At 41.1% G+C, this 24,657-nt stretch overlaps 1 long non-coding RNA gene across 1 annotated transcript; it reads left to right on the top strand.

The window, feature by feature from the left end:
* The first annotated feature begins 519 nt into the window (after positions 1–519).
* Positions 520–20,706, top strand: LOC139045112 (uncharacterized). The gene is made up of 3 exons (XR_011502826.1): positions 520–776; positions 1,369–1,442; positions 4,318–20,706. It is a non-coding gene; the product is annotated as an uncharacterized lncRNA (long non-coding RNA).
* Positions 20,707–24,657: the final 3,951 nt, after the last annotated feature.

Raw genomic sequence — 24,657 nt, 5'->3', positions numbered from 1 at the left:
GGCAGGTCTCTCGGAGTGGGGATGAGGTAACAAAGAGCCCCTACCTTGTGCCACACAAGATCCCCCCACTCCACTATTTAGCCCATAGCACTATCAAGGACTTGGAAGAGCTCAAAAATGTCTTAAGTTATCCATTCTGGTGCTAAGCAGTTTATTTTTTCATTTATTCATGAACAAATATTTGCTGAGCATACACTATGCTCCAGGAAGTCTAGAAAGTGCCAGCGACACAGGTATGACTAAGACATTTCTTGCTTCTCTGATTTCTTCCACAAAAATGTTGAACAGAGAAGACACAAGTTACCACATCTCTCCTACTAACATTCTGTATGTTGAAACGCCTGTATTAAGTGTATTGTCCTCATTTATTCTTCATGCCCAATAACTAAAACTTACTGAATCTTTGGATCCTTTCCTTAAGTGTTTATTTTCCAATACTACATAGATCGTAGTTGCCTCAAATCCTTTTATGAAGAAGAGGCTATTAAAAGACACACAACTGTTTTCTTTTTGGTGCATCTCACCATTTTTGCACATAGGTGCAAAGAAAACATACCTTCTTTCCTACTAGGCATCCAGTCTTTCACACTCTGCCCAGTGTCCTGAAGGTGGGGTGGAGGGTAGTGATTTGAAATTTGCCAGTCAATAGCATCTTCATGCCTTTGGTTTAAATAGTCTCACTTAGATGACTTGTTCTCTTTCAGATACACGCCATGTCTCCTCCATTTCCCGTCTCTGCTCACTGCTCCTCTTTGAGAGGACATCTACCCGATTGCGTACGTGAGAAGGGGCTTACTTGATTTCTTGGCAGCGAGGAGAGGAGGCTCCCAGATCCATGTGCTCAGTTCCTCTCACTGTCCTTTTGCTCCACTGTGAGGTGGCAGGTCAGGTGTTGTCCACTGTGCCCTTGTGAGGAATCCATGGCTACTTGGGTTGGTCTGAGTCCCTTAATGGGGCCACTGAGATGCAGCTAATCCCATCTAGCGCTAATAGAACATCAGGTTGGCACCCGTCTCTGAAATCTGTGGCCTCTATTGTGTGTCTCCAGCCTCAAAGTTCCCTTCCCTGTGGCCCCTTTGTTTAGTCCCCTGGCCTCTGACATCCAAGAACCTCTGCTTCTCTCGTGACAGCACTTGGAAACTTTCAGGCCACTGCAGGCCAAACTTAGGCTTTGGGGAGCCTCTGGTGGTGTCTCTGGCTGTCTGTGCCGATTTCTCTCTCCACCGTAGCTGCACTAATTCCCTCACACCATGTTGCATGTGGCCCCGAGCCGAATATGGAGCATCCACTGGCTCCAGTGTTCGCAGGCTGACCTATGCCTAGTTGGATATTTATATAATACTCTCTTCCTTGAATTTCATCTGCCAGGATGAATGGTGACCAAGGACCTTTCTCTGACCTTCTTGCTCTACTTCTCCTGCCCTCTCACTCATAACTAGAAGGTGAGGACCTCTTTCTACCTTTCCCATCTGTCTGATGTGAAATACTCTTATATCATATTGTGAATTCTCCCTGGCTTCTAGCACTCTCCATGTTCAAGTACACCAGGCCTAGCTTTTGATATGTTAATGGAAACATAAGCATTTTTAAAATCCTTATTTTTCCTCATACTGCCTCACTAAGGACTCAAAATTCCTATTCACAGAATCCCAATTGCCTCCTCTAGCTCCCATCCTCCAGCAGATAGGTGGGGTGTGGACTATGAAAATGGTCATGTACACAGAAAGGAAAAGAGAGCTTAGTAATGTGTTTCAAAAGTGCTAGCTCCATTACAATTATAAGCAATAAGAATTGACTCCCTAGGAGAAATGCCAGGAGCACCACAGTATTTCTATTGTTCTTCTTTAGAGCTCTTGATTCTGTTAAAATGCGGTACTCGGTCTATATGACACTCTTCTAGGCAGGGCCATGCAGAGGGTGGGCAGAACGAGACTTTGTCATGAGCAGGGTCCCTTGAAGGGTCCACTAGTTGGAAGGGGACCCATTCTGAGACCCTGGGGAGGATGACAGCCTCCCCAGACTGTGCATAGCACTGCAGCCTCCAGTTTTGCAGTCCCAGGGGATGCTGGAGTCCCTGTGGTTATGTTTTAAAAGTTCAGTAATTGTGTACAAAATTAAAAATACAAGACAATGACACATTTTCCTGAACCCACAGAGCACTAACATCTGAAATCTTTACAAAGTTGAAATTTGCTTTAGGAAAATAACTCCTCTTGATATATAAAACTTCATTGATTTGGTTTTCCTTCCAGAATTACATTTCCTAATATTTAAAGTATGTATAACCAGGTGCTTCTCTTTGGATAAGATTAAAAATAATAAATAAAAGAACAAGTTTCAGGTCATAAAGACATTTACTTACAGGGCTTTTGTGGGACAAGGGGAGGACTTGACTATTGTCAACCATTCGAGATAGAGTCTGTTTCTTAGTCTATTTGAGCTGCAACAACTAAATACTACAGACTGGGCAGCTTAAATAACATTTATTTCTCACAGTTCTGGAGGCTGGGAAGTCCAAGATCAAGGTGCCAGCAGATTCAGTGTCTGGTGAGAGATGCTTCCTGGTTCACAGACTGCTGCCTTCTCCCTGTGTCCTCACATGGCAGAAAAAGGACAAGAGAGTTCTCTGGGGTCCCTTTCATAAGAGCACTAAGCCCATCCATCAGGACTCCACCCTCATGACCTAATCACCTCCCAAAGGCCCCGCCTTATAATACCATCACCTTGGGTTAGGATTTCAGCATATGAATTTCGGGGGGACACATTTAGTTCATAATATTCTGTTTCAGAGTCAATGAAGACTCCACATGGGAGGTGTCATACTTACCACACAGTAAGTGACTATTAAGCATGTGCTATATGCTGAAGTTTGATCATGCTTGAAGTTGCATAATGATATAAAAGAATGATCCTTGTTCTCAGGCTCATTCTTCTGGCAATCTCCAAATGAAAATGATTTAACTTACAACTACCCTGACTGCTTTGGTGGCCTTTCTTACTGGGAATATGACTTCCACAATGCGACCAAAGTTGAAATTTTCTGTTCCCCAATGGCTGACCTTAACCAACACCAGTGCCTCAAGTGGCCGGGTCACTGTTGACCAATGAACCAACAGACCCCTCTAAGAAGCCAGTGAAGGTCAGTAGCACCTCAAGGGGCTTGGTCAACAGAGGCACTTAAGACTGAAAACACTTGACTTCTGCATATGATTGACTTCAATTTTTAGAATGTTTCTGTTGTTAATGATGTTTGAGAAAAGGAAACGTGAGGCACAGGATATCAAACAAAAGTTCAAGAAAAGCTAATTTATTGGAAATGAAGCATGATATTTCAAATCAATAGCAGTCAGAAATAAAATTACAAAGCTTTTCTCTAAGTTCAAAATGGGACTTGGAATGGAAATCTGAAGGATAAGGAAAAATAATTGAAAGAACAATAAGATGAAGAATGATTGTAACAACAGTGATTAATTCAACATTCCCCCTGGCCAGGCTGTGAACTATCTCCTTTACCCTCCCAACAACATCTCGAGATGAGTATTATTATTTCCCCAATTTTCAGATGAGGAAATGGAGTCCAGAGAGGTTAAACGAGGTGACTGAGATCGTACAGTGAGTAAATTGAGACTGGAATTCAGACCTACGTCTACCCGGCTACAAAGCCAAGGGAACTCTTTCTATTTCACCACTGTTTCTAAATGTTGGAGTCTTTTAAGGCAGACGAGAGTCCAAGGAGAGTGACGTCAACAAGAGAGGGGAATTTGGGGGCCGGCCCAGTGGCATAGTGGTTAAGTTTTCACACTCCGCTTTGGCGGCCTGGGGTTCACAGGTTTGGATCCTGGGCACAGATCTACATGCCACTCATCAAACCATGCTGTGGCGGCATCCTGTATACAAAATAGAGGAAGATTGGCACAGATGTTAGCTCATGGCCAATCTTCCTCACAAAAAAAGAAAGAAAGAAAGAAAGAAATCTGCTAAGTCAATAAATATATTTTTTTTAAAAAAAGAGAAGGGAATTTGGTCTGGGTCTTAAAGGTGAAGTAGGATTGTGAGGAGCATCTCTCTGCAACATCTTACCCTGCTGGTCATAATGGTTGTTGATTTCCCTCACTTACAGGAAATTGGTGCATAGCTAAGCCATAGTGGGAAGGGGCTGTTATGTGGATGCCCCATTAAAATGATAGTCCAGTCCTAATGCTGATTTTAAAATCATCTCATTGCCAAAATTTAAATTGATCTTTAAAATGTGCCTCACACACACTAATTTACAGTTTATCTCAGGCTTACTCTTTCCTTATGATTTTACCCCAAAAGCTGGATCCAATTCAACACTATCTGAAGCAAGTGCTGTCTGCTTGTGAGCAGTCCCTGAAAAGGGAATTAAAAGACCCGAGGCTGAGGGTCTCCTGATTGCCTGTGGCTCGCCCATTCCAGTGACTGGAAGATTAAAGCCCGTGTTTATGTTCAGCATCAGACGAACGTGCTCCAACTGGGAAGCGAACCACACTGGAAAATCAGACTTGCAGCTGGACAGGAGCTCTGTGAGTCTGACAAACCCCACCCAGAAGTGAGAGTGGGTACTATTTTCCTTGAAACCCAAGGAAGGTTCAGTCCTGACCTAACCAGTCCTAACAAAAATCCAAGGTTATTACTGCTGCTGCCCAAGAAGACTTAGATGGGAAAATAATGCTAATACATCGTGGAGGTGGTGAACTCCGGGCCCAGAAAGTCATGAAATTTCAAAGCTGACTGATTCTAATTTGGGTTTTGCTGAGTGACAGAGAACAGCATGTTTTATGGGACTCTCCTAACACTGCTAAGTGCAATACATTGAGTTAAACATTAATTTTTTTCTAAAGAAGTAGAAAATCTCCAGTACACAATCATGGTCACGTTCACATTTCTGTTAATGCCTCACCTTGGGAATGTCATGACTTTTCGAAAGTGTGAGTCTTTTGAACACTTCACCGTGGCTTTGCATTTCATCTTCTGTTCTGATGACTGCTGGTGTTTCTCTGACTATTTTACGTTAGTCAGTATTCTTTAAATTTTTACTTATGAAGTATTTCAAACATATAGAAATGTGCAGCTGTAACAGATGGCTGCGTAGTTGCCACACAAATTTAACAATTGCTAACATCTTGCCATACATAACATAGATTTTTTTTTTTAAAAAAAAGAATCCATTGAAGCCTTCTTCACCTTTGTTAACTTTAGATTCCTTTTGCTTTCTTCCCAGAGGTAACCACTGCCCTAAAGTTAGTGGATCCTTTGGGGCACATTTTGAAACTTTTACTTGTGAGTATGTACTTATAACTACATAAGCAGGTTATATATATACAACTTTAAACCTGCTCGTGTGTGCGTGTGTATGTGTGTGTATTTTTATATATATATATATATATATATATATATATATATATATAAAAAGAGAGAGAGAGTGTGTACTATATATTTTTTACAACTTACTGTTTTTAGGTTGCTTTATAACATATTTTTTAGGTTGCTTCCAATTTTCCCCTGTGAACCTTAGGTATATGACTTGAGTATGCACTTGACAGTTTCTCTAAGATCTGGTCATATGTTTGCATGTATTCAATTTTACTACGTAGTAGTACACTGCCCTACAAAGTAGTTATACCAAGTTAAACTTATGCCTCCTGTGTATAATGTGTCCCATTTTCCCCTATCTTTGGCAATAAATCTGGTGTTATTAGCCATATAATTCTTTTGCCAATGCAATGGTTAGAAAATGCTATCTCTTTGCTTCATCTTACATTTCCCTGATTATTAGCGAGGTTAAGCATTTTTTATCTGGTTTAATACATTTACAAATATTACGATTACTGATATATTTTTATTCATTTCTTCTATCTCATTGTGTGCTTCGAATTATAGATATAAATATATATTAAATATATATATTCTATTCCTGTTCTTTCAATAGTTACTCTTACATCTTAACAAGCACACTTGACTTAAAGTTTATGGTTTATTAGTATTTCTATTCTTCTCCTGAATAACACGAAGAACTTGGAACATTAACTTTAGTTGCAACTTCTCATTTTCCATGTGAAGTAACTTAATCTACTCTGTTTTCATGCCTCCTCCGCATTAGTCCTTATTATGGTTACTGTTTTATTTCCAGTTAATAATAACTTAAATTATCCACGTCTACCAACGTCTTTGATTACCGTTGCTTCTCAGATCTTTCTTTCTAAAGCATGTTAGGTAACAGTTCTTCAGCATGGGCTTTTGTCTGAAAAATGTCTTCATTTTGCCCTCAGTTTTCACTAATTATTTAGTATGTTATAGAATTCTGGATAGGTGGTTATTTGCCCTCAGCACTCATAGAATATTAGCTCATTGTCTTCTGGTACCTATTGTTGCTGATGAAAAGTTTGCGTTCATTTATTTGTTGTCTCTTCATAAGTAACCCGTCTATTCTTCCTGGTGGCTTTTAGATTTTCTCTTTATATTTTGAAGTTTTACTAAAGTGTGTTTAGGTGTGACTTTTTAAAAAATAAGTTCTTCTCAGGGCTTATTGTGCTTCCAAATGATAAGAAAGCATGCCTGTTAAAAACTCTGGAAAATTCTCACAATTTCTCTCTTGAATATAAGTCTCCTCTGGCACTTCTGTTAGATGTACGTTAGGCCATCTCAGTCTGTCCTAACATCTAACTGTTTCATAGGTTCTCTCTCTCTACTTCTCTGCTGTAGATGGAGGGATTTTCTCAGGTCTTTCTTCTTTACTCATTCTCTGCTTGGGTGTGTTTAGCCAGCTGTTTCTCCTATCAGCAATCTATTGCGGTAACATCCTCAATTCTTCATTTCTCCCTGTATCCACAACTTATTCCATACGACTGTGCAGTGCAATGCCCTCTCACCATAAATAGGGTGACTTGCCCTACCTCTTGACTCTGGACTTGGCCATGTCACTATTTTGATCGTGAAAATGGGGCAGAAGTGACCGTGTGCCAGTTGTTCATGCCCTTGTGCTCCCATCATTGTCATGAGAACATACGCAGGCTAGTTGCTGGAGGGTGAGGAGCATAAAGAACAGAGCCGGGTCACCCCCACTGAGGCCAGCCTAGCTCAGCCAACAGCCACCTGACCCAGCCATAAGTGAGCAAGCCCAGCCAAGGACAGCAGAGCCACCTTGCCAGCCCCAGCTGACCCCAGGCACGTGAGCAATAAGCACTTGTTGTATGGTCTCAGGTCCTAGGCAATAGCATTATTGTGACAACAGAGAACTGATACACCATCCACTGAGATTTTTTTTTCTCAATGAGTGTTTTTCTATTTGTAGATATTCTAATTGTTAATTTTTCAAATTTGCCTATTCTTTTTAAATTGTGTCCTATTATTTCTATTCCATCTTTTGTCTACTTAGTCATTTAAACATAGCTATTTTGTAACTTCTTTCAGATTGTTTAATTATCTCAAGTTCTTACAGTGCTCATCTTCCTGTTGGTGTGTCTGCTGATTTCTCTCATAAGGAATTGTTTCCTCATGTTATCTATAATTTTTATTTTGGGGCCCATATTTGTTTTTTCTGTGCATGTCTGGCACATTGGTTTATGAAAGTTTCCCTAGGGAGTGGTTTTGTATTTGCTTCTGCCAGGAGCTCCAAGGGCATCCCCAGTCTAGGACCAGATTTACATTAGCGTCTTCTCCTGAGGATTTCTGCACCATGTAGCTAGCAAAAATTGTTCTACAATCCCACGCCATACTTTGTTTCCGTTTCTCACTAGAAACAGTTTTTCTGTCCACATTTCCTGACAGAGACAAACTCCCTTTGCATTTCAAGACACGTCACGTCATTGGCATGTTTAATTCTCCTTTACTGAAGGTACAGAATTTGCAAGGTGCCAGCTTAATGCAGGGTTTCAGGCCCAACTCCCACCTCTTGCAGGCCAGGACCATGAGTCTGCGTCCTCCAAACCCCAGCACCTCGCCATGAGGGTCTGATCCAGGGGTGATCCTCGCTGGGCCACGAGGGCAGCAGCTTGTGAGCTGACAGTCTTCATTTCTGAAACTTAGGGTTAGTTCTTTCATTCCTTAAAGCTCACCCATGTTAACTGTTACACAATACTCTTTTTGTTTCATTTTAGAAGATGTCCATGTAGCTCGGTACTCCCTGTTGCTTGCACATGCTCTGTTTAATAAGCAAAGACAACACTGTAAAAATTAGGAAGGATTTTTTAACTAACTTGGTCCTCAGGCAAAAGAAAAACATGGTCCAATACAAAGAATATGGTTTAGGACATAAGTTTTTCTTTAAAATAGACTTGATTTTTGTTAGGCACTAAAAATAGCGTCTCTCTCTGTTGAGCACTAAAGAATTGGCAAAAGCAGTTTTTGGACTTATGATCATGTTTTTCAAATATCAGCATTTCACACAATTCTGGTATTTTCTGTAATTTACTTTATGAGAACGTATCTATTCTTTTATTTTCCTGGTAATGCTTCATTTTTATGTCTCTAACACATTCGAAGTGTAGCAACACTGCAAATCAACTTTAGAATAGGACACAGGCATAGCACACTACATTTTTAACACTAAATTTTATTTGAAAATATTTTAAAGTAAATGACTTTAAATGAATACTTTTAAAGTGTTGCAATATGTGGCTTTCTAACAAATAACCCAGGACATGGGAAGTCTTCCTTCTCCTCTCATCAGAGCCTGACTCTTCCTCCTTTGTGGAAGTGAGGGAAGGGTCAGGAAAACAGGGAGCAGAGATGTTCCCTCTAAACTCCAGTCCTCTACTTCTTTGCCTTAATCGCATCTTCATTCCCACATCAAAGAAAGCATAGTCTGGTGAACAAAATGGAGAGGCTGGGATTTTGAGAAAAGTGTCATGATTCTGTTTCAAAGTAGAAAAAAAAATCATTTGCGAAGTTTGGTAAATTTTGATCTGAGTTGAGCTCGACAGGAAAGAGCACTGTGGCTTTCCTAAGCTTGAAGAGAGTAGAGCATCGAGATTTATCAAAATAGACCAACGATATACCAAATGATGCATTGTCCTTGAGTATAATCAGTGTGTGGACAAATGTCGAGTCATTGTATTCAGAGAAAAGCCATACTCTTGACTCTGGAAACAGTAAGCACACTTCTATCACAGAGTATGGATGCTGTTCTGTTTCAAAATGGTAGACTAACAAACTGTACCCACAGAAGCAATATGGTGTACTGAAAAGATAATTTTTTTTTAAGCCAAATGGATCCATTTATCATTGGGCAAGCTCACATTCTTTCCAAACTTTAGTTTTTGGGGTTTTTTTTCCTTGTAAAGTGGAAATAATAGTAATTACCACATAGGAGTGTTGGGAAGATAAAGTGAGAAAATATATATTAAATACTTGGTTTATAAGCACATGGTAAAGGATGGCAATTATTATCCTAATACCATTTATCATCTTATTAACACACTCTTTTTAAAAAAAATTATGGAACATGCAAATAAAGAAATGTGAAATGAAATCGAATCTCTTAGTCAAATAAGAAGGCTTTGAAGGGGAGAGTCCAGGAGAGCTGCGGAGCTAGGGCCCAGCATCTTTACCTGGCTGTGTTGCATCTAAGCAAGGCCCTGCCTCAGAGAGTCAGACTTCAAACACAGAAGGTGATTACACTGAACAGCCTGGATGTCTCTGTGCAAATAGCGCCTGACATACAGGAAAGTGATTCCCCTGAAATGTTTCACTGAATGCAGTTAGCTTTCCATTTATCCACACTGATTATGTGAAGTAACAATGAATCAGGCAGCATGGAGCTCACCCTTTCGCAGTGACTAACTCATTTGGCCTTTCTCTACTACATGCACACTCGCTATTGGAGAGCAAAGACAACCTTTTTTTAAACTCCTTTTTTCTTAAAATAAATGTGGAATTCTGGATATACATCCAAGGGAAATAAAATCAGGATCTGGAAGAGATATCCGTACTCCTATGTTCGTTGCAGCATTATTCACAATAGCCAGGATATGAAAACAACGTACATGTCTGGTGAAAGATGAATGGATAAAGAACATGTGGTATATACATGCAATGGAATATTATTCAGCCTTAAAAAAGAAGAAAATTCTGTCATTTGCAACAACATATATGAAACTTAAGGACATTAAGCTAAGTGAAAGAAGCCAGGCACAGAAAGACAAATGCCAACAGATCTCATTCATATGTGGAATATAAAATAATCAAACTCATCAAAGCAGAGTTGAATGGTGGTTGTCGAGGGAGGGGAAGAGAGGGTTCAAAATGGGGACATGCTGGTCAAGGGTTACAAAGTTTCAGTTATACAAGATGAATAAGCTCTGGAGATCAAGTGTACAGCGATGTGACTATAGTTAACAATACTGAATTGTACACTGGAAATTTGCTGAGAGGGTAAATCTTGTGTTCTCACCACAGGAAGGAAGGAAGGTGGGAAAGAAGGAAGGAAGAAAAAAAAGAAAGAAAGAAAATGGTAATTATATGAGGTGATGAATATGTTAATTAGCTTGATTATGGTGATTATTCCACAATGTATATGTATATTAAAACATCAGGTTATACACATTAAATACAGGCAGTTTTCATTTGTCAATTACACCTCAATAAAGCTAGAGGGGAAGAAAGAATGCAGTTTTATAAACCTGTACCAACAAGTGCCCTCTTTCTTGAGGACGTGTGTATTATCTCTCATTTTGTCTTAGTGTAAAATCATATAACTGTGTCAGTGTAAATAAAATCATGACTTTTCATAATTTTTAAAAAATAAAATAAAATACACTTGGGAAAGATATGCAAGTGGGGAAAATAATTAAGTGAAATGGAATGAATTCTGCATGATTTAATCGCCTTTTTATTTGTCTGGTTCCCCTAAATGTGTCTAATGGTAGGTGCTCCACGTGTGTGATCTTGTCTCCTCTTCAGAACAACTTCATAATGTGGATATTTCTATTTTGCAACAATCTTAGTCCTTTTGCCCCAGGACCCTCAGGTGGTAAAATAGTCCATGTCTCTCAGATCCTAAATTCCACACTTTTTCCCCAACTCCTACTCACTCCACCTGAGAAGCACATCTAAGATCAAATTTTTGTAATTTGAGTATTTTATAGGGCCACATGCAAATAGTTGCTTAATTAATATTTTTGATGAATAATGTCCATGTGGCAGAGAGGAAAGAGCACCAGATTGGGAGTCAGGATACTAGGGTTCTATTCCCAGTTTCATAATTAACTGGCTGTGTGATCATAAGAAAATCATATAACTTTTCTTGTTCTCAGGCATCTCATCTATAAAATGGGGTTGAATTCTTCTCTCAAGTCAAGAGACGAGCATATATTGCAAGGCACGTCTGATTTCCAGGAGGGGATAGGTAGAGGTGTCTTATCTGGAATGGGTAGGGACGGCCTGTCTACAGGACACCAACCTAAATAGAAGAGCTTCTGAGAGACCCAGGGTAGTTCAATTTGGGTCCAATCATGTGACAGAAACCACACAGTAATTTGAACAAGGGACAGTTCAATATAAAGAACTGTTAACTATAAGAAGAGATTAGAGTACCAAAGGATTAGCTAGTAAGAAGTGAAGAGAACTCTAAAGAATATAGAAATAGGAGTTATAAAAATAAGCCACTACCCTTAGGGCTAAGATAGAGCACCCAGGAAAGAGCCGCTCCACCCAAGACTGTGGTCCAGACCTCGCTGGAGGGCATGGCTGTGGCTCACAGAATGCCAAAGAAGTCACTCTGATGCCACACCAGTGGAACTTGCTGGAAACCCTCCCTCTAGGATGTCAGAGAAAGCTGTCCAAAGGGAAGTATCTTGTCAGAGGTATCCTGCCTGCTACAAAAGTGCCCAAATGCCTCCTGGGGAAGCTGCAGGCCACAGTGCACTGCAGAAGCCAGGCACTAGAGAAGCTGTGTGCACTGCAGTAGAGAGAGGCTTAAGAAGTCACCCACTGTGTAGCAGCCGGGTGCTGGAGAAGCTTCACACTCTGCAGGAACTGGACACCGGAGAAGCTGCCGGGCTGCAGGAGCCAGGTGCTTGAGAAATCACCCACAGGGCAGACTGGGCACTAAAGGAGTTGCTGCTCTGCAGTAGCAGACACTGGAGAAGCTGTATGCAGTGCAGGAGCCAAATGCTTGACAAGTCACTGGCACTACAGGAGACAGGTGCTGGAGAAGCTGTGCGCCTGCACGAGCTGGGCATGGGGGAAGCTGCCCCCGCTGCAGAAGCCCCCCCAAGAGAGCTCATTGATATCAGGAAGTAAACCTCTTTCTCCTGCAATGTCTCTCCAGCACCACATACTGACGTAGCTTAACCTTGTGCAGTCGGTATAGGAAAGCTACTTAAAGGGCTCAGCTCAGTCTTCACACAACAAGCAAAAAGGACAAAGTTGGAGCTGAGAAGCAATAATAACTTGCACAGATGGGTGTCAAAAGCAATTTCCTAAAAGAAAAGATATGGCTTCATAGACTGTGATTTCTTGTACCTTAGCAAACATTTGCCGCAGATGCAGCCAGCTGGAGGCCCTCCGATCAAACCCAGCCCCTACGGACAGCAAAGAGTTTTAAAATTTTGTACGTGAGTGCTTTAAGAAAAGCCACACATGTTCTGGTTTACCACAGTCCTTAGTAACTCCATCATAATAATAATATAATCTTTTTTGGGGGGGGGCGGGTGAGGAAGATTGGCCCTGAGCCAACATCTGTAGCCAATCTTCCTCTTTTTGCCTGAGGAAGAGTGGCCCTGAGCTAACATCTGTGCCAATCTTCCTTCACTTTGTATGTAGTATGCCACCACAACATGGCTTGATGAACATTGCATAGGTCCACACTCAGTATCCAAACCCACAAACTCTGGGGTGCCAAAGCAGAGCATGAGAGCATGTGAACTTAACCACTACACCACCAGGCCGGCCCCCAATAATAATATAATCTTAAGCCCAGCAGCAGGCTTCACACAAATATATGCCAATAACTACAACCAGCTCCATTTGTTTACATCAAACAGACTTCAAATCACTGATCGCATACTCCTCCATCACGGCCCTGTGATCATTTGAGTTTGTGATCCTTCACCATCTGTCTGCCTCATTTTACAGATGAGGAAACTGAGGCTCAGAGAAATGAAAGGGTATGCTTAAACGAGCTACTTCTGCCCCTACGCCCATCTCTGTCATATTCAAACAAGATACAGACTGGAGGTAATAAATAAACCTATCTTTAATGCTGATTTGTCTCAAATATTTGCACTGAAGTTGGGCTGTTTGTATTGCATACACTTTGCTCATTGACATAAAATCAGAAGACTTGGGAGAAATGTGTTAGGATAATTCTCTGTGGCAAGAAAATAGCCAGGAGGTCATCAAGATTTGTCCTTCCTTGGGTCAACTACCCTGACAATTAAGTGTACCATCATGCAAAATCCCATTCAAAATCTCTTAAAACCAAATCAGCACTTCATGATCTATAATTACTTCCTCAAAAACAATTCCATTGATTCCCATTTTATCCCTTCTCCTATATTTTCACAGCCATTGCTTTCCCTCTGATGAAGTTGTAGAGATTCCCGTCACTTGACCAGAAGGGGAAATCTATGCTACTTTTATTAAGTAACTAAATGTTAGGCAATTTCCAAGTCTTAAATCATTTCATACTCTGCATGGTGAGGAAAAAAAAACTTTATTTCAAAGTTTTCTTAAAACTGCTGCTGCTGCCAAATGTCTTCCTAATGCAGAATACTTCATGGTTTAAGATATGCTTTTCTATACATTATTTCATTTGAAATAAATCTTCTGAAATTTTGTTTGCCAGAACCCTTTTATTTCCTAAGAAAAAAGCCTAATTTAAAGATACATTGCAGCTTAAAGATGCTAAGGTAAAATATAATTAAGAAAACATTCCAGGGGGCCAGCCTGATGGCACAGCGGTTAAGTGCACATGTTCTGCTTCTTGGCGGCCTGGGGGTCGATGGTTCGGATCCCGGGTGCAGACATGGCACCGCTTGGCAAGCCATGCTGTGGCAGGCATCCCATAGGGAAAGTAGAGGAAGATGGGCACAGATGTTAGCTCAGGGCCAGTCTTCCTCAGCAAAAAGATGAGGATTGGCAGCAGATGTTAGCTCAGGGCTAATCTTCCTCAAGAAAAAAAAGAAAAGAAAACATTCCAGTTAATTCGAAACAGAAACTTAAATAATCCCCCAACCTAGTTACTTTATTAAAAAATAAAAGACACCTTCAAAAGTTGATAACTGTTGAAATTTTAGGCAAATAAATGAGCTTCAGAAATTAATGTGGGTTGCAGTATTTATAATCAAGTAAAGAATGGGTATGGTGAAAACTTGGAATTTGGGAAATAGGGCATGTGGGTTTGTATATCTTCTTGCCAGTAATGTGTCATCATTTCACTTCTCAAAGTTTTGGTTTCTTAATCCGTGATGCAGGTGGGACTCCATGTTCCTTTACAGCTTCTGCCCCTCACTAGCCCCACAGAGGCAGGAAGAGGGTTTCTGTATAGCCTTTCTCTCCTTTGGCTTCTCCATCATCACCCTGGCAGAGGAGTTTTGTTTGTTTTTAAACATCAAAGTTATACTGTGAGGTATAATCTTGAGGTTTTTATTTATTCAAAAACATTTGAGTAGCTATCTTCTGTCGGGCAGTAATCTGTGTCCTGGGAATACAGCAGTGAACCAGAGAATTCTGCTCTCATGCAGCCTATATTCTAAAGGGGGAGATGGGGAATTAGTGAATCAGGTAATCAGAGTTTGACAGGTGATAAGTGCTACAGAGAATAACAAAGCAAGGAAGGAGCCTGGAGGTACAGCCACAGGCAGGCCAGTGATGTGTTTCTAAGTGAGGGGATCAGGAAAGGCCTTCCAGAAAAGGTAACAGTTGAGAAAAATGTAAATTATTCAAGAAAAGGCTATGGTTATATTGCAGGTACTCTCTCTAAAACTGCGGAAGCAGATTCAAAGGGATGACTGTGAAACTGTGTTTGTCACCTTGGGGGTGGGAGAGAGGAAAAAGAGAGAAGCAGATTGGGAACTTTCTAGCAATGGATTGAAGGCTTGAAACATTTGGTACTGAACAAATGTGTGTTGCATATGAGCATCGTCAAGCTTCTAACCTCATATAAATCAAGTTAGGGTAGCAGCCCTATCAAGAACGGTATTTTAGAATGTCCGTATGATGAATCTCCCTTAGAGTTAAGCCAGTTTCTGTCTCTGCAGCTCATCCATCTGGTGGTTCTGGGAAGGGAAAAGAATGCATGTGATCTCAGGGAGGAGGAGGATGTAGCTTCTTGTGGGAGGTCCCAGCCACATGAGAAAGGAAGGCACACCCACCCTCCCAGACCCAGCGGACTGTGGAAGAAGAAAGTTACATAGTTTCCTCTTTGCAGCCTATCCCTGAGTCAAAACCTGGGGCCTGGATGGGTGGTACTGGATAGTAAACATCCGATAGCTATGGAAGCATCTGGAACATCAGGAATTAATAGCATCTTCCTCTTCACTGCCTGAGGAAAGCTGCAAACTCCTGGTTAAAAACCACACCCCTGGTTACAAACCTTGGTGACACGTCCCAGGAGCAATAATGCAGAAGCCAAGGGAAGTGGCCAGAGAAGATCTTGAGGCAGAACTCCTGGCTCCCCAAGGTCTGTTCAGGGTGTCTACAGCTGCAGTGTCCAATACAGTAGCCATTAGATACATAAGACTATTTAAATTAAAACGTAAAGTTATCTAAATTAAATAAAATTGAAAATTTGGTTCCTTAGTCCCGCTAGCCATATTTCAAGTGCTCAATAACTATATGTGGCTAATGGCTACTGTACTGAAAGTGAAGATATGAAATATTTCTCTCATTGCAGGAAGATCTATTGGACAGCACTGGTCTAGAGCAGTGGTCAGCAAACTTTCTCTGAAGAGCCAGATAGTAAATATTCTCGACTGTTTAAATGGAAGAGACAGTGATCCTGTTCACTGGCAAATGTAGGTGTCACCACCCATTGTCCTAGCTCCCCAATCCCTGGACCCCCACTCCCCACACTGGAGGTGGAGTGGAACTCAGGAGGAAGTTTAGATCCGTTATGGAAGACAAATAAGCCACAATTTCTTTACATCTCTGAGTTAGAGTGCAAATTAAAGGTCAATGCTGCGATGTTTTCTCACATGCACATGAAGATAGCTTAGGAAAGGAAATCTTTGTACTCTTCCTAGGAGCTCTGGTTTGAGTTAAGTCATCCCCACAGGCCCACCAGGGCCTCCTTGAGACTGATGATACGCACTGAGACCTGAGAGAAGAGAGAACACTGGCCTTGGAGGGAAAGAACGTGGCCTCCAGCTATGCGGCTTCTGCTAAACCTCTTAACCACTCTAGGCTAGGGAAGGTGATTCAAAGGACTCCCACGCTCTTATCGAGCTCAGAGAACAATGCTGTGATTCATCTAAAAGACATCTGACTGGGCTTGTAGCCTGTGACTATAATTGACAAAGTGAACCAGATCACATGTCAATGAATAAAGTTTATTTGTAAGATTTACTGGTTCACTGAAAAGACATTTGATACTTAAATGGTTGTAATATCATCTTATCACTAAAACTGTATCAGTCTCCTTGGGCTTCCATAACAAAGCGCCATAGACTGGGGGGCTTAACAAGCAGATATTTATTTTCTCACAGTTCTGGAAGCTAGGAGTCTGAGATCAGGGTGCCCGCATGGTCAGTTTCTGATGAGGACCCTCTTCCTGGTTGCAGACGGCTCCCTTCTTGCTGTGCCATCACATGGCAGAGAGAGAGAGAGTGATATCTCTTCCTATAAGGGCACTGACATTATGAGATCCCACTCTCATAACCCCACCTAAACGTGCTTACCTCCCAAGGGCCCCATGTCCAAATACCATCCCATGGAAGGTGAGGGCTTCAACATATCAATTTGGAGGTGGGGGAGGGGACACAATTCAGTCCCTAGCACGAACCTTCAAATTACTTTCTGCTTAGATGCTGAGTTCTTGGACTTTTGTTCGTTGGTCATGGACAAAACAAGAGGAGATGCTTTTCTCATCAGTAGGAAACTTTTGAGGAAGAAGTATGAAATTGTGCCCCACCTTTTCTGAGATTCAAAGCAGAGGTAGGATGGGGAATGACTACATTGATTATCAACTATGATGATAGCTAACATTTACTGGGCAACTTACCGTGTGCCAGGCACTCTTTGAAATGCTGTACATGAATTATCTCATTTCACCCTATAACAACATTATTAGACTTATTGTAGAGAAGAGGACACTCATAGTGGGAAAGCCCAGATAACCTGCATAAGGCCACAGAGCTAACATGGGACTGGATCTGGATATGAACACCAGCAGACTAATTCCAGAGTCTGCATTCCTGATCACCATGCTCTACAGCCTCTCAGGTTGGACACAAGTCATGGGAAGAGTCCCTGAACACACGTGCACACACACACACACACACAAGATGAGCTTGAACAAAATAATATGTGTTAATGTATCAATAAAATGTATTAATTAATATATTAACTCCTGTAAGCTATTTACGCTTTATGATGGAATTCCTTAGCCAACTAAGCAAAGTGCTCTCTCTTAACATCTGGCTGAGATCAGAATTTCAGGAAATGGGAGTTTTGGTGAGTGGTGAAGAGCTAGAAGCCATTTTGGATCGCGCCATTTGAGGGATGAGAGGCCTGAATAGAAGGCTGAATTTAGGAGCTATGAACAACTAGGGTAGGAGACAAAGGCTTAAGTGCTTGAGAGGAGGAAAAAGGTGGGGGATAAAAAGGAAGCCATACTTGGGAGAGGAGTCCAGGAAACAAGGTGTGCCTCTCCAGAGCTCTGTGTGCCAGACGCTGCACTGAGGACATTACAAACGTATTATCTCTTTCCCCCCAGAATAATCTTTTGAAGTAGGTTTTATTATTCCCATTCTTCAGCTATTGAATTCTAGAGATATTAAAAACATAACTAAAGTTATGTACCTTGCAGATAGCCAACATTTGAACTAAAAAAGTCTGCACTCTATACAGCCCCCCTAGGACAGGTTTATTTGCCTTTGCCCAACAGAGCCAAAGTCTGCCATGAAAACCTATCTTTGTGCCAGGCAGGTGCTCAAGGTTGGTCATAACTTGCCTTCAAGATACGAATACGGCACATGTTAAAATATGACTTTACATGGGCTGACAGTCAGGAGAAGCTCAATGAGTTCAACCATTCAGTTCAATGACAGAATGGATGAACGACCAGTCATCCTTACCATCAATTCAAATAGCCTCATAATTGAAATGCTGATAGACATTCATGTCCAATACAAAGCTGGCTGAGAGCACCAGCTTGGTTACCTGATGGTCAATTCACTAAACGGCTAGAACTAGGCTACAAAGTCTGTAAGTGCAGAGATTCCCTACCATGTGTTTTCCCATCTTGCATAGACTTTTTGAAAGGATCTGTGATCTCACAAGACCCTGAAGTGTTACAACCAACTAGAGAGTTGTTTTGGGGGGCAGGGCAGGGAATGGAATGTTGATATCTTTAACCAATTATTGAGACCTCCTCAGCAGTAACAGGCTCAGCTGATAACAGAGCCATTTGCTTTGATACCTCTGACTGGTTGACTCTGGGCCCCTCTGTACCTGTCCTCTTCATGTACATTCCTTCACTCCTCTCTCTCCTATTTAACCTCTCTGACCTCTAATCAAGAAATCTTTGCTTGGCTTGAGCAAGTCCCTTCCTCCCTTTTTCATGAGTAGTGTGCCTATAACTGTCTTCTTCCTCTCAGCTTCCTGAGCCATTCACTCACTTTATCCAAAACACTTTTCATTGCCCAGATCTTGGTTTCCAGTATCATTCTCCAATAAAAGAAACCAGGGCTCCTTGGAGAAATGGCTGATACTGGAGAAGAAAATCTACAAGATGAGCCTGGAGCACATTTTAGCCAGAAAATAAGGAAGTGCTCAAAAGAATTTGATTAGGATTACGTCAAAGGGACACAGGAGCCAAGTGAAAGAGCTCTCACTGGCCAAACTGGAACAATTTGAGCAAGAAAATAAATAAAGTAGTATTGGATTATAACCTGAAGTATAAATAAATATCCATAAGTCAGTGCTGATATAAATAAGTGATTGAATAAATTAATAAACAGGACAAATTTCCATGCAGATAAATTTCACAAATAATGTCTGTAGATACGCCACACTAAAGGTGCAGGAGCATCGGCACTCCCCACTCTTCAGGTGTGGGCTGTGCATAGTGGCTTCCTTCCAAAATGGACAGTGTGGAAAGAGGAGAAAGGGCTACTTTACAGTGGAGACCCTGACAAACACTGCCTCAGCCAGGTGATCAAGGTCAACACCAAAAGCGATAAGTCATGTTGATAGTATGTAGCCTTGATATAACGTGATGATGATATCACTTTATCTCTGTGGTCCTCTCCCAGTAACACATAGCCCTGGTCTTATCATGCAAAAAACATCAGATAAATTCCAACAGTGGGACATCTGACAAGATATCTGACAAATATTCCTCAAAACTGTCAAGGTCATCCCAAACAAGGAAAGTCTTACACAAAGTTATAAACCATTATGATCTCAATAAAATTACTGGAAAAAAAAATAAAGTCTGAGAAACTGTCACAGCCAAGAGGAGCTTAAGGAGACATGACAACTAAATGTAATGTGAGATCTTGGGTGAGATTTGCTATGGATTGAATTATGTGTCCCCAAAAAAAGATATGTTGGAGTCTTAATCCCCAGTAGCTTAGAATGTGACTGTATTTGGAAATAGGGTAATTGCAATGTAATTAGTTAAGATGAGACCATACTGGAGTAGGGTAGGTCCGAATCCAATACTGCTGGTGTCGTTACAAGAAGATGGCCATGTGAAGACAGAGACACATGGAGAACGCCATTTGATGACAAAGGCAAGGATTGGAGTTGTGCAGCTGCAAGCCTAGGAATACCAAAGAGGCCGGCAAACCACCAGAAGCTAGGAAGAGGCAAGAAAGGATTCCCCTATGGGTTTTAGTGGGAGCACAGCCCTACCAACACCTTCATTTCAGGCTTCTAGCCTCCAGAACCGTGAGACAGTAAATTTCTAATGTTTTAAGCCACCCAGTTTGAAATTTTTTATGGCAGCCGTAGAAAGCTAATATAAGATCTTGTAACAGAAAAAAAGACAGTAGGAAAAAACTAAGGAAATCTGAGTAAACTGTGAATTATAGCTAATAATAATGTATTAATATCGGTTCATTAATTGTAACAAATGTACCAAACTAATGTATGAAGTTACTAACGGGAAATACTGGGTGTGGATATATGGGAACTCTGAACTATCATCTCAATTTTTAACAATTGTTTTGTAACAATGTAAAACTGTCCTAAAAAATAAAGCATGTTTTTTAAAAACCTTTTCATATTATAGTAATTGTTGAAATAAGGCCTCTTAATTCCTCCAAACTTTGATTTTGAGACATCTGCTTCTATGTTGTTTATATTAACTGCATCTTAATTTTAAAGAATCAGAGATGGATCCACAGAAAGTTGTCCAAAAGGCATCATTGCTCCCCATTTGGTCTTGTCTCCTTCCTCTCCTCTCTTCTGCCACCCCGCCCCCCCTCATCTCTGAGGTCTCGTCATCTATCCATTCGTTCATTCTGTGCCAGGACATGCACCAGGTACACAGGGTACAAAGTGCCCCTGCCATCCAGGAAAGAGACAGACGTTAGAAACATAATCACACAAATAAATGTCAAATTGCCCTGTGAGCTTTTAAACTGGGATCACTGGCTGTGAGGACAACGTAATCTTTGCCATGAGCAGAGAGCTTAGCTGAGAAAGAAGCCAACATAAGGGACAGCAGAGAGAGAGGTCCTGGGACATTGCTAGAGCCTCTGGAGTTGGTTATGCCTGAACTTGCTGCTCTCTTTCACTTAATAACTCTGAAAAGAGAAGTTCATCGTGCCATTAGAGCACTTTTAGAGGGACATCACTTAGTCAAGGAAGACAGCTCCAAGGGCCTAAAACCTGAGCTGAGATATGAAGAATGTGTGTTAACTGGCAAAGAATGAGGGAGATGGGATCCTGAGTAGAGGGAAGAGTAGGTGCCAAGGCTTAATGGTGGGAAGGAACATGTGGAGTACAAGAGACTGAACCATTAGTGTGACTGGAACAGAGTGAGGGAGGTGAGTATGGTGTGGGCAGAGGGAAACAGGGGGGACAAGACCCCAGAGGACTTTGAAGCCAGGCCAAGGATTTTGCTTTTCTCTAATGGCAATGGGAAGGGTTTGTGGGGAGGAAGAAGTGACATCATCATCAGATTTGTATTTTTGATAGATCACTCTGGCTGCAGGGTGGAGAGTGGATTGACAGGGATGGGGTGAACCTGGTGTACTAGTTACACAGCTATCGCTGTGATGCAGGTGGAGACTGATGGTACCCCGGACCAGGGTGGTGCCAGTGGTGGAGGAGATGGGGGGGCATAGATAGACTTGAAAGATAGGGAAGGTAAAATTAATGGGATTTGATGATGGATAGGTAAAGAAGCTAAGGAAAAGAAAAAAGTCAAGAATGACTTCTAGATTGCTGGCTTGACCAACTAGATGGATGCAAATATCATTCACTGAGACAGAGAAACATGAGAAGCCTAGAATAAAACCAGCTATGCCAAACTCCTTACCATTTCAGAAATGCACTGTGCTATTTCATGCCTCAGTGCCTTCCAACATTCTGTCCTTAGCACTTGGAAATCTGACTTCTCCATTTCCTTGCTTTTAGGGAGCTGTGTTGTATTTAATAGCATATGCTCACTGCCCAACACAATACCTAGGTGCGAGAAGCTATGATGACTAAAAATTTAGAAGATACAGTCCCAAGATTGCCCTCACTTCTGACACCAACTGAAAGTTCAGAGGGTTCTCAAAACCACCCCCAGTTTTGAAAATTCTCAAGAAGAAAGCATTGAACTCAGTGAAAGCTCTTATAGTTTATTATAAGGAAATGATACAGATTAAAATCAGACAAGGGAAGAAGCTCATAGGGCAGAGTTCAGCAGAAGTACCAAATGCAGAGCTTCTCTTCTCTACCAGTGGAGTCAGGACATGTTACTCTCTCAGCACAATATGTGTTGTGTATTGCCAACCAGGGAAACTTTCCCAAGCTGTGGTGTTCAGAGTTTTTATTGGGGCTCCATCAAAAAGATTTGATTGATTGATTGTCCACATGGCTAATCTCAGTCTCTAGGTCAACTGATATCTCCTGACCCTAAGACACATTGTTTATCTTTCTGGACTGGCCAGCCCTATTCTAAGATTTATATGTGTGTGGCCATCTGCCACCCTAGGACTACAGGAATATGGCCAGCCTGCACCATAAATCACATTGTTAGACCATCCTGTATGACTCAAAGCCCCCAAGAAAACAAAGACACTCCTATCAGGCATAACTTAACAAAGTCCCAGAGATGACCTCCCAGAAGTCAAAGGCAAAGTCCAGAACTTCTCTGGATAAGGCCAAATTCTTTTCTACACATTGTGAAGTACATAGTAGGCTCTCAATAAATGTCAAATAAATGAGTGAATTAGGTGTTGGCTGTTGTGCCATATTTGCTGGCTAGATGTGATGTTACTTTAAAATAGAAACTCCTAGAGAGCTGCCTCTGTGTTTCCTCTGTGCTGAGCTTAGCAGAGTGCCATGTAAAATTCATTAGCTCAACTCATATTCATAGCAGCATTAGTCACAATAGTCAAAAAAATAGAAGCTACTCAAATGTACTTCGATGGATGAATGATAAACAAAATGTGGTTTATACATACAATGGAATATTATTCAACCTTAAAAAAGAATGAAATTCTGACATATGCTACAACATGGATGAACCTTGAGGACATTAGGCTAAGTAAAATAAGCCAGACACAAAAGGACAAATACAGTATGATTCTACTTATGTGAGATACTTGGAGTAGTCAGACTCATAGAGACAGAAAGTGGAATGGTGGCTGCCAGAAGTGGAGGGAGGTGGGAATGGAGAGTTACTGTCTAGTGGGTACCAAGATTCAATTTTGCAAGAGGAAAAAATTTCTGGAGATGGATGGTGGTGATGGTTGCATAACACTGTGAATGTACTTAATAGCCACTGAACTGTACACTTGAAAACTATTAAGATGGTAAGTTTCATGTTACATTTTTTTTACCATAGTTAAAATAATTTTTAATGCAAAAAAATGATTACCCCAAAGTAATGTAAAATTCATTGACTGCTTATGGGGATGAAAGCAATCCATTAAAATACTAGTGGCAGATGTTTCTGGAGAAGGCCGTGATAAAGCTGCAAACCCATCCCCCAAAGAGCCTCTAGCATACACTAGACTCCCACAAGTCACTGGGTTTGGGGTGGTTTTCATACTTTCCATCTGCCTCATTCTTCTCCGTGTTCCACTACAGTGATTTCAGCACAATCTCCTATTATCAGAAGGACACAACCTTCAACATGAAAAGGTCATGATTCTCCAAAGCACACAGAGAAGTAGAATATTGAGTTTCTTTCACACTATTTTTCCCCCACACAGTGGAAGGATTTCCTTCCTCAAGAAAACAAAACAAATAAACAAAACCATGAAAAAGTATACCGGGACTTCATCAATCATTTACAAATCTGCATTTTCCCCTTTTACATTCCCACATATACAGATCTTTACTCAACACAGCTACTACTATTCTGCTGTAAGGCAGAGTGAAGTTGTGCAAATGCCTGCGACAGATGCACTGTCCCATCAAACCTAATAAACAGAACACCTTCTTTGGAATAATGCTCCATTATGTTCTTCACTACCTATCTCCACCTCTGGTTAAGAAGACCTGTAATCTGTCTTTGCCCAACTCTCCACATTTAAAGTACAGAAGATAAACCCCTCAGCCTTCAGCTAAGTTATGGTAATGCGTACAACAAACTGTGGGTAAAGGGCTTCAAATTCCCCGGAAAAAACTGTGATCTATAGCTTCTTAGGATTGCCCATTAATAATCCAAACAATTCTCTTGAAGTTTCAATATCTGCTGTTTGGATAACAATTTATCTAAAAAAATTATTCATTCATGTGTTTGTTCATTGTACAAATGGTTATAGACTGACACCGAAACAGGCCCTGTTCGCAGCGCAGGCGATATGGTACAGGAGTCAAGCATGGACACGCTGCAGTCAGTCTGCTTGAATTTGAACTCTGGGTAACTGTGAGATCACGTGAGTTGTTCCAAATCTCAGTTTCCTCTCTGCCAAGTGGGGATAGTATAATACCTGTTCTTTGAGAGTTCGAGCTGTACTAAATGAGATAAGGTATATAAAATGCTTCTCATGGTGGCCAGCACAAAATAAGCACCCAGCGTATGTTAGACATTATTATAAACATACATAAAATCCAGCCCTTGCCTTCAGGGTTTTGATACAGAGTCTACATCTTTCTTACGTATTCTTCTAGGTCAGGGCTTCTCAAAAGGCAGGTGCACTGGGAGAAAATATTTGCAAAAGGCACATCTGATAAAGGACTGTTATCCAAAATATACAAAGAACTCTTAAAACTCAACAAGAAGAAGACAAACAACCCGATTAAGAAATGGACCAAAGACCTCAACAGACACCTCATCAAAGAAGATATACAGATGGCAAGTAA

The sequence above is a fragment of the Equus asinus genome, chromosome 4, assembly GCF_041296235.1.
Source record: "Equus asinus isolate D_3611 breed Donkey chromosome 4, EquAss-T2T_v2, whole genome shotgun sequence".
Lineage (NCBI taxonomy): Eukaryota > Metazoa > Chordata > Mammalia > Perissodactyla > Equidae > Equus > Equus asinus.
The sequence above is the reverse complement of the archived record's forward strand: the minus strand, read 5'-3'. Positions and strand labels throughout refer to the sequence as shown.